The sequence below is a fragment of the Bidens hawaiensis genome, unplaced genomic scaffold (genome assembly GCF_021521415.1).
Source record: "Bidens hawaiensis isolate Kalapana, Puna unplaced genomic scaffold, B.hawaiensis_p1.1 tig00005770_1, whole genome shotgun sequence".
In the NCBI taxonomy this organism is placed as follows: domain Eukaryota; kingdom Viridiplantae; phylum Streptophyta; class Magnoliopsida; order Asterales; family Asteraceae; genus Bidens; species Bidens hawaiensis.
In genome coordinates this window covers 1,354,195-1,365,608 of record NW_027491378.1, presented here as the reverse complement: position 1 = coordinate 1,365,608, position 11,414 = coordinate 1,354,195, and positions in this window count along the sequence as shown.

Here is an 11,414-nt window from a genome sequence, read left to right as displayed (position 1 = left end):
CGGATCATAAATTGGGTCTAGGAGACTTCCATACAATATATTATGACCCTAAGAAAGAATCGGATCAATTATTATGCCCTCACGCCACCCCGTGGCTCGTTCAAAATTTTACCCGTATTGCCAAAGTGGGTAGTACACGAGTCGGAGGAAAAACTGAGGACGGGTCGAACCACTGAATCGGATCATAAATTGGGTCTAGGAGACTTCCATACAATATATTATGACCCTAAGAAAGAATCGGATCAATTATTATGCCCTCACGCCACCCCGTGGCTCGTTCAAAATTTTACCAGTATTGCCAAAGTGGGTAGTACACGAGTCGGAGGAATAACTGAGGATGGATCGAACCATTGAATCGGATCATAAATTTGGTCAAGGAGACTTCCATACAATATATTATGACCCTAAGAAGGAATCAGATCAACAATTATGCCCTCACGCCACCCCGTGTCCCATTCGAAATTTTGCCAGTATTGCCTAAGGGTACACGAGCCGGAGGAAAAACTGAGGACGGGTCGAACCACTGAATCGGATCATAAATTCGGTCTAGGAGACTGCCATACAATATATTATGACCCTAAGAAAGAATCAGATCAATAATTATGCCCTCACGCCACCCCGTGGCCCGTTCGAAATTTTACCAGTATTGCTAAATGGGGTAGTACACGAGCCGGAGGAAAAACTGAGGACGGGTCGAACCACTGAATCGGATCATAAATTGGGTCTAGGAGACTTCCATACAATATATTATGACCCTAAGAAATAATCGGATCAATTATTATGCCCTCACGCCACCCCGTGGCTCGTTCAAAATTTTACCAGTATTGCCAAAGTGGGTAGTACACGAGTCAGAGGAATAACTGAGTATGGGTCGAACCATAGAATCGGATCATAAATTCGGTCAAGGAGACTTCCATACAATATATTATGACCCTAAGAAGGAATCAGATCAACAATTATGCCCTCACGCCACCCCGTGTCCCATTCGAAATTTTGCCAGTATTGCCAAAGGGAGTAGTACACGAGCCGGAGGAAAAACTGAGGACGGGTCGAACCACTGAATCGGATCATAAATTCGGTCTAGGAGACTGCCATACAATATATTATGACCCTAAGAAAGAATCAGATCAATAATTATGCCCTCACGCCACCCCGTGGCCCGTTCGAAATTTTACCAGTATTGCTAAATGGGGTAGTACACGAGCCGGAGGAAAAATTGAGGACGGGTCGAACCACTGAATCGGATCATAAATTGGGTCTAGGAGACTTCCATACAATATATTATGACCCTAAGAAATAATCGGATCAATTATTATGCCCTCACGCCACCCCGTGGCTCGTTCAAAATTTTACCAGTATTGCCAAAGTGGGTAGTACACGAGTCGGAGGAATAACTGACTATGGGTCGAACCATTGAATCGGATCATAAATTCGGTCAAGGAGACTTCCATACAATATATTATGACCCTAAGAAGGAATCAGATCAACAATTATGCCCTCACGCCACCCCGTGTCCCATTCGAAATTTTGCCAGTATTGCCAAAGAGAGTCGTACACGAGTCAGAGGAAAAAAACTGAGTATGGGTCGAACCACTGAATCGGATCATAAATTCGGTCTAGGAGAATTCCATACAATATATTATGACCCTAATAAATAATCGGATCAACAATTATTCCCTCACGCCACCCCGTGGCCCGTTCAAAATTTTGCCAGTATTGCCGAAGGGGTAGTACACGAGCCGGAGTAAAAATTGAGAATGCGTCGAACCAATAAATCGGATCATAAATTGGGTCTAGGAGACTGCCATACAATATATTATGACCCTAAGAAAGAATCGGATCAATTAATATGCCCTCACGCCACCCCGTGGCCCGTTCAAAATTTTACCAGTATTGCCAAAGTGTGTAATACACGAGCCGGAGGAAAAACTGAGGATGGGTCGAACCACTGAATCGGATCATAAATTCGGTCTATGAGACTTCCATACAATATATTATGACCCTAATAAATAATCGGATCAATAATAATGCCCTCACGCCACCCCGTGGCCCGTTCAAAATTTTACCAGTATTGCCAAAAGGGGTAGTACACGAGCCGGAGGAAAAAGTGAGGATGGGTAGAACCACTGAATCGGATCATAAATTCGGTCTAGGGGACTTCCATACAACATATTATGACCCTAAGAAATAATCGGATCAATAATTATGCTCTCACGCCACCGCGTGGCCCGTTCGAAATTTTGCTAGTATTGCCAAAGGGTGTCGTACACGAGCCGGAGGAAAAAAACTGAGTATGGGTCGAACCACTGAATCGGATCATAAATTCGGTCTAGGAGACTGCCATACAATATATTATGACCCTAAGAAAGAATCGGATAAATTATTATGCCCTCACGCCACCCCGTGGCCCGTTCGAAATTTTGCCAGTATTGCCAAAGGGAGTAGTACACGAGCTGGAGGAAAAACTGAGGATTGGTCGAACCAATAAATCGGATGATAAATTGGGTCTAGGAGACTGCCATACAATATATTATGACCCTAAGAAAGAATCGGATCAATTATTATGCCCTCACGCCACCCCGTGGCCCGTTCGAAATTTTGCCAGTATTGCCAAATGGAGTAGTACACGAGCCGGAGGAAAAACTGAGAATGGGTTGAACCACTGAATCGGATCATAAATTCGGTCTAGGAGACTGCCATACAATATATTATGACCCTAAGAAAGAATCGGATAAATTATTATGCCGTCACGCCACCCCGTGGCCCGTTCGAAATTTTGCCAGTATTGCCAAAGGGGTAGTACACGAGACGGAGGAAAAACTGAGGATGGGTAGAACCACTGAATCAGATCATAAATTCGGTCTAGGAGACTTCCATACAATATATTATGACACTATGAAATAATCGGATCAATAATTATGCTCTCACGCCACCCCGTGCCCGTTCGAAATTTTGCCAGTATTGCCAATGGGGTAGTACACGAGCCGGAGGAAAAACTGAGAATGCGTCGAACCAATAAATCGGATCATAAATTGGGTCTAGGAGACTGCCATACAATATATTATGACCCTAAGAAAAAATCGGATAAATTATTATGCCCTCACGCCACCCCGTGGCCCGTTCGAAATTTTGCCAGTATTGCCAAAGGGAGTAGTACACGAGCCGGAGGAAAAACTGAGGACGGGTCGAACCACTGAATCGGATCATAAATTCGGTCTAGGAGACTGCCATACAATATATTATGACCCTAAGAAAGAATCAGATCAATAATTATGCCCTCACGCCACCCCGTGGCCCGTTCGAAATTTTACCAGTATTGCTAAATGGGGTAGTACACGAGCCGGAGGAAAAACTGAGGACGGGTCGAACCACTGAATCGGATCATAAATTGGGTGTAGGAGACTTCCATACAATATATTATGACCCTAAGAAAGAATCGGATCAATTATTATGCCCTCACGCCACCCCGTGGCCCGTTCGAAATTTTGCCAGTATTGCCAAAGGGAGTAGTACACGAGCCGGAGGAAAAACTGAGGATGGGTCGAACCACTGAATCAGATCATAAATTCGGTCTAACAGACTGCCATACAATATATTATAACCCTAAGAAAGAATCGAATCAATTATTATGCCCTCACGCCACCCCGTGGCCCGTTCGAAATTTTGCCAGTATTGCCAAAGGGGGTAGTACACGAGCCGGAGGAAAAACTGAGGATGGGTCGAACCACTGAATCGGATCATAAATTCGATCAATGAGACTGCCATACAATATTTTATGACCCTAAGAAAGAATCAGATCAATAATAATGCCCTCACGGCACCCCGTGGCCCGTTCAAAATTTTGCCAGTATTGCCAAAGGGAGTAGTACACGAGCCGGAGGAAAAACTGAGGATGGGTCGAACCACTGAATCGGATCATAAATTCGGTCTAAGAGACTGCCATACAATATATTATGACCCTAAGAAAGAATCGAATCAATTATTATGCCCTCACGCCACCCCGTGGCCCGTTCGAAATTTTACCAGTATTGCTAAATGGGGTAGTACACGAGCCGGAGGAAAAACTGAGGATGAGTAGAACCACTGAATCGGATCATAAATTCGGTCTAGGAGACTTCCATACAATATATTATGACCCTAAAAAATAATCGGATCAATAAATATGCTCTCACGCCACCCCTTGGCCTGTTCGAAATTTTGCCAGTATTGCCAAAGGGGGTAGTACACGAGTCGGAGGAAAAAAACTTAGTATGGGTAGAACCACTGAATCGGATCATAAATTCGGTCTAAGAGACTGCCATACAATATATTATGACCCTAAGAAAGAATCGGATCAATTATTATGCCCTCACGCCACCACGTGGCCCGATCGAAATTTTGCCAGTATTGCTAAAGGGGGCAGTACACGAGTCGGAGGAAAAACTGAGAATGCGTCGAACCAATAAATCGGATCATAAATTGGGTCTAGGAGACAGCCATACAATATATTATGTCCCTAAGAAAGAATCGGATCAATAATTATGCCCTCACGCCACCCCGTGGACCGTTCAAAATTTTGCCAGTATTGCAAAAGGGGGTAGTACACGAGTCGGAGGAAAAACTAAGGATGGGTCGAACCAATGAATCGGATCATAAATTGGGTCTAGGAGACTGCCATACAATATATTATGACCCTAAGAAAGAATCGGATCAATTATTATGCCCTCACGCCACCCCGTGGGCCGTTCAAAATTTTGCCAGTATTGCCAAAGTGAGTAGTACACGTGCCGGAGAAAAAACTGATAATGGGTCGAACCACTGAATCGGATCATAAATTCGGTCAATGAGACTGCCATACAATATTTTATGACCCTAAAAAAGAATCAGATCAATAATAATGCCCTCACGCCACCTCGTGGCACGTTCAAAATTTTGCCAGTATTGCCAAAGGGGGTAGTACACGAGTCGGAGGAAAAACTAAGGATGGGTCGAACCAATGAATCGGATCATAAATTGGGTCTAGGAGACCGCCATACAATATATTATGACCCTAAGAAAGAATCGGATCAATTATTATGCCCTCACGCCACCCCGTGGGCCGTTCAAAATTTTGCCAGTATTGCCAAAGTGAGTAGTACACGAGCCGGAGGAAAAACTGATGATGGGTCGAACCACAGAATCGGATCATAAATTGGGTCTAGGAGACTGCCATATAGTATATTATGACCCTAAGAAAGAGTCGGATCAATTATTATGCCCTCACGCCACCCCGTGGCCCGTTCGAAATTTTGCCAGTATTGCCAAAGGGAGTAGTACACGAGCCGGAGGAAAAACTTAGAATGCGTCGAACCAATAAATCGGATCATAAATTGGGTCTAGGAGACTGCCATATAGTATATTATGACCCTAAGAAAGAATCGGATCAAATATTATGCCCTCACGCCACCCCGTGGCCCGTTCGAAAATTTTCCAGTATTGCCAAAGGGAGTAGTACACGACCCGGAGGAAAAACTGAGAATGCGTCGAACCAATAAATCGGATCATAAATTGGGTCTAGGACACTGCCATACAATATATTATGACCCTAAGAAAGAATCGGATCAATTATTATGCCCTCACGCCACCCCGTGGCCCGTTCGAAATTTTGCCAGTATTGCCAAAGGGAGTAGTACACGAGCCGGAGGAAAAACTGAGGATGGGTCGAACCACTGAATCGGATCATAAATTCGGTCTAGGAGACTGCCAAACAATATATTATGACCCTAAGAAAGAATCGGATCAATTATTATGCCCTCACGCCACCCCGTGGCCCGTTCGAAATTTTGCCAGTATTGCCAAAGGGGGTAGTACACGAGTCGGAGGAAAAACTGAGGATGGGTCGAACCAATGAATCGGATCATAAATTCGTTCATGGAGACTGCCATACAATAATTTATGACCCTAAGAAATAATCGGATCAATAATTATGCCCTCGCGCCACCCCGTGGCCTGTTCGAAATTTTACCAGCCGGAGGAAAAACTGAAAATGCGTCGAACCAATAAATCAGATCATAAATTGGGTCTAGGAGACTGCCATACAATATATTATGACCCTAAGAAAGAATCGGATAAATTATTATGCCCTCACGCCACCCCGTGGCCCGTTCGAAATTTTGCCAGTATTGCCAAAGGGAGTAGTACACGAGCTGGAGGAAAAACTGAGGATTGGTCGAACCAATAAATCGGATGATAAATTGGGTCTAGGAGACTGCCATACAATATATTATGACCCTAAGAAAGAATCGGATCAATTATTATGCCCTCACGCCACCCCGTGGCCCGTTCGAAATTTTGCCAGTGTTGCCAAAGGGAGTAGTACACGAGCCGGAGGAAAAACTGAGAATGGGTTGAACCACTGAATCGGATCATAAATTCGGTCTAGGAGACTGCCATACAATATATTATGACCCTAAGAAAGAATCGGATAAATTATTATGCCCTCACGCCACCCCGTGGCCCGTTCGAAATTTTGCCAGTATTGCCAAAGGGGTAGTACACGAGACGGAGGAAAAACTGAGGATGGGTAGAACCACTGAATCAGATCATAAATTCGGTCTAGGAGACTTCAATACAATATATTATGACACTATGAAATAATCGGATAAATAATTATGCTCTCACGCCACCCCGTGCCCGTTCGAAATTTTGCCAGTATTGCCAATGGGGTAGTACACGAGCCGGAGGAAAAACTGAGAATGCGTCGAACCAATAAATCGGATCATAAATTGGGTCTAGGAGACTGCCATACAATATATTATGACCCTAAGAAAAAATCGGATAAATTATTATGCCCTCACGCCACCCCGTGGCCCGTTCGAAATTTTGCCAGTATTGCCAAAGGGAGTAGTACACGAGCCGGAGGAAAAACTGAGGACGGGTCGAACCACTGAATCGGATCATAAATTCGGTCTAGGAGACTGCCATACAATATATTATGACCCTAAGACATAATCAGATCAATAATTATGCCCTCACGCCACCCCGTGGCCCGTTCGAAATTTTACCAGTATTGCTAAATGGGGTAGTACACGAGCCGGAGGAAAAACTGAGGACGGGTCGAACCACTGAATCGGATCATAAATTGGGTCTAGGAGACTTCCATACAATATATTATGACCCTAAGAAAGAATCGGATCAATTATTATGCCCTCACGCCACCCCGTGGCCCGTTCGAAATTTTGCCAGTATTGCCAAAGGGAGTAGTACACGAGCCGGAGGAAAAACTGAGGATGGGTCGAACCACTGAATCGGATCATAAATTCGGTCTAAGAGACTGCCATACAATATATTATAACCCTAAGAAAGAATCGAATCAATTATTATGCCCTCACGCCACCCCGTGGCCCGTTCGAAATTTTGCCAGTATTGTTGGTGCATTCTGTGACCGTCGCTATGCAATTCTGACCAGCGGATCGTCACAGGCGAAGTTAGCACAACTTCGCCTAGGCGAAGTTATAACAACTTCGCCAACGGCGAAGTTGTAACAACTTCTGCCTTAGGCGAAGTTATCACAACTTCGCCCTAGGCGAAGTTATGAACAACTTCGCCTACTGAAGCCCAAGCCCGTGAAGATTGTCTATATATACATGTGTCGTGTTAGGTTATGTAGAGTGAATCCAGTAATTCAGAGAGTGTGTGTTACAGTTTGAGTGTCAAGAGAGAGCAAGAGAGTGAGAGTCGTGTGAGACGACCCGAGGTAGAGCTCACCTCGGGTCAGTCGTGTTTCTGTTTATGTTACGGTATGTAACGTGTTTTATTATTATATGAATCTGCAGATTTGATTATCCATTCTTGTATTTGTTTGTGTATTTGATCGTGTACGTGTTTGTGTTCTTCGTCTATACACCATATACGAGTCTAGGAGGATTCCGCACTCCTAGACCTCGTGCGGATCTCGTATCGATCAGCACCGGGACTAACAAGTGGTATCAGAGCCTTAGGCTCTTACGCTATGGTTCGAGATCTGCGTTTTTGGTGTTTCTGGCACGTTTCTGTGCGTTTTCGGCCGAACAGCCGCCGCAGGCGAAGTTATTGGGTTCAGGCGAAGTTGTCGCTTAAATTTTAGGGTTTAGGCGAAGTTATGGCCAGGCGAAGTTATGGCCAGGCGAAGTTATGAACAGGCGAAGTTATGAACAGGCGAAGTTATGAACAGGCGAAGTTATGGCCAGGCGAAGTTATGAACAGGCGAAGTTATGGCCAGGCGAAGTTATGGCCAGGTGAAGTTAAAAAAAAAAAAAAAAAAAAAAAAAAAAAAAAAAAAATTATTGTTTGGAGTTTTCGTCTGTATGGCCGGGTGTACACGATTATTGTGAGACCAAAGATGTTGTTCCGTCAACGAGTGATCTTGTTATCTCTTGGTCTTACGTGTGAACAAATACGTGTCAACTCTGGATTTGGAGTTGAGGTTGTGAATGGGATATTGTTTGAAACTGGATATTGACACATATTCGGGTGTTTGTGGGCAATGAAATTGTTGTTGTTCGTGGTTGACCAACCGAAGAAAGTCAAATTGAACTGAAGGTTTTCGTCATTACTGGATTGCGGTCAGAGCATATTATTTATGTTATTTTCAAGGCGTTCGAGAATTGGATCCTGAAACGTGATGCTTATTTATACGAGTGAAGATTCTGGAACAAGTTGGATTTAACCGGGAATTAAAGTGTCTATGTTCTTGATTGTTATCCCTGGTGATTGAAGATGCTTCGGATTAATTAATGGTCATGTGTTAGATTCTGTCAAGGTGGTTTTGTGATGAAATTGATCACCTGATGTTGAGTAGTTGAAGATTAAACCTTATCGTATGCCGACGAGTTGGTGAAGTTGTGGAGGAAGCCCAACTTCATGTGTTGGTGAAGTCAGATGGACTCACGTGATTGGTTGAGATGATCTATTGGCACGAGGATGCATGCATTTCAAAGACCTCAATCGTTATAGTCGGAGAAGCTTACACTGAAGGGGAGATCTGATATGGAAGACGCTGGGTGATTGGTAGATTTGTGAAGCTACAGGACAGATTCAGACACGGCTGGTTGATGAACAAAACAGAAGATCATCAGTTAAGAGGGAGTCTGTTAGTGCATGTTTTGTAACAGATGATCTTTCGTGTTTGTTAGAATTGAGAGCAACGGTCAAAGGGGAGACTGTTGGTGCATTCTGTGACCGTCGCTATGCAATTCTGACCAGCGGATCGTCACAGGCGAAGTTAGCACAACTACGCCTAGGCGAAGTTATAACAACTTCGCCAACGGCGAAGTTGTAACAACTTCTGCCTTAGGCGAAGTTATCACAACTTCGCCCTAGGCGAAGTTATGAACAACTTCGCCTAGGGCGAAGTTGTGATAACTTCGCCTAAGGCAGAAGTTGTTACAACTTCGCCGTTGGCGAAGTTGTTATAACTTCGCCTAGGCGAAGTTGTGCTAACTTCGCCTGTGACGATCCGCTGGTCAGAATTGCATAGCGACGGTCACAGAATGCACCAACAGTCTCCCCTTTGACCGTTGCTCTCAATTCTAACAACTTCGCCAACGGCGAAGTTGTAACAACTTCTGCCTTAGGCGAAGTTATCACAACTTCGCCCTAGGCGAAGTTATGAACAACTTCGCCTACTGAAGCCCAAGCCCGTGAAGATTGTCTATATATACATGTGTCGTGTTAGGTTATGTAGAGTGAATCCAGTAATTCAGAGAGTGTGTGTTACAGTTTGAGTGTCAAGAGAGAGCAAGAGAGTGAGAGTCGTGTGAGACGACCCGAGGTAGAGCTCACCTCGGGTCAGTCGTGTTTCTGTTTATGTTACGGTATGTAACGTGTTTTATTATTATATGAATCTGCAGATTTGATTATCCATTCTTGTATTTGTTTGTGTATTTGATCGTGTACGTGTTTGTGTTCTTCGTCTATACACCATATACGAGTCTAGGAGGATTCCGCACTCCTAGACCTCGTGCGGATCTCGTATCGATCAGCACCGGGACTAACAAGTATTGCCAAAGGGGGTAGTACACGAGCCGGAGGAAAAACTGAGGATGGGTCGAACCACTGAATCGGATCATAAATTCGATCAATGAGACTGCCATACAATATTTTATGACCCTAAGAAAGAATCAGATCAATAATAATGCCCTCACGCCACCCCGTGGCCCGTTCAAAATTTTGCCAGTATTGCCAAAGGGAGTAGTACACGAGCCGGAGGAAAAACTGAGGATGGGTCGAACCACTGAATCGGATCATAAATTCGGTCTAAGAGACTGCCATACAATATATTATGACCCTAAGAAAGAATCGAATCAATTATTATGCCCTCACGCCACCCCGTGGCCCGTTCGAAATTTTGCCAGTATTGCCAAAGGGGGCAGTACACGAGCCGGAGGAAAAACTGAGGATGAGTAGAACCACTGAATCGGATCATAAATTCGGTCTAGGAGACTTCCATACAATATATTATGACCCTAAAAAATAATCGGATCAATAAATATGCTCTCACGCCACCCCTTGGCCAGTTCGAAATTTTGCCAGTATTGCCAAAGGGGGTGGTACATGAGCGGGAGGAAAAACTAAGGATGGGTTGAACCAATGAATCGGATCATAAATTGGGTCTAGGAGACCGCCATACAATATATTATGACCCTAAGAAAGAATCGGATCAATTATTATGCCCTCACGCCACCCCGTGGGCCGTTCAAAATTTTGCCAGTATTGCCAAAGTGAGTAGTACACGAGCCGGAGGAAAAACTGATGATGGGTCGAACCACCGAATCGGATCATAAATTGGGTCTAGGAGACTGCCATATAGTATATTATGACCCTAAGAAAGAGTCGGATCAATTATTATGCCCTCACGCCACCCCGTGGCCCGTTCGAAATTTTGCCAGTATTGCCAAAGGGAGTAGTACACGAGCCGGAGGAAAAACTTAGAATGCGTTGAACCAATAAATCGGATCATAAATTGGGTCTAGGAGACTGCCATATAGTATATTATGACCCTAAGAAAGAATCGGATCAATTATTATGCCCTCACGCCACCCCGTGGCCCGTTCGAAAATTTTCCAGTATTGCCAAAGGGAGTAGTACACGAGCCGGAGGAAAAACTTAGAATGCGTCGAACCAATAAATCGGATCATAAATTGGGTCTAGGAGACTGCCATATAGTATATTATGACCCTAAGAAAGAATCGGATCAATTATTATGCCCTCACGCCACCCCGTGGCCCGTTCGAAAATTTTCCAGTATTGCCAAAGGGAGTAGTACACGACCCGGAGGAAAAACTGAGAATGCGTCGAACCAATAAATCGGATCATAAATTGGGTTTAGGACACTGCCATACAATATATTATGACCCTAAGAAAGAATCGGATCAATTATTATGCACTCACGCCACCCCGTGGCCCGTTCGAAATTT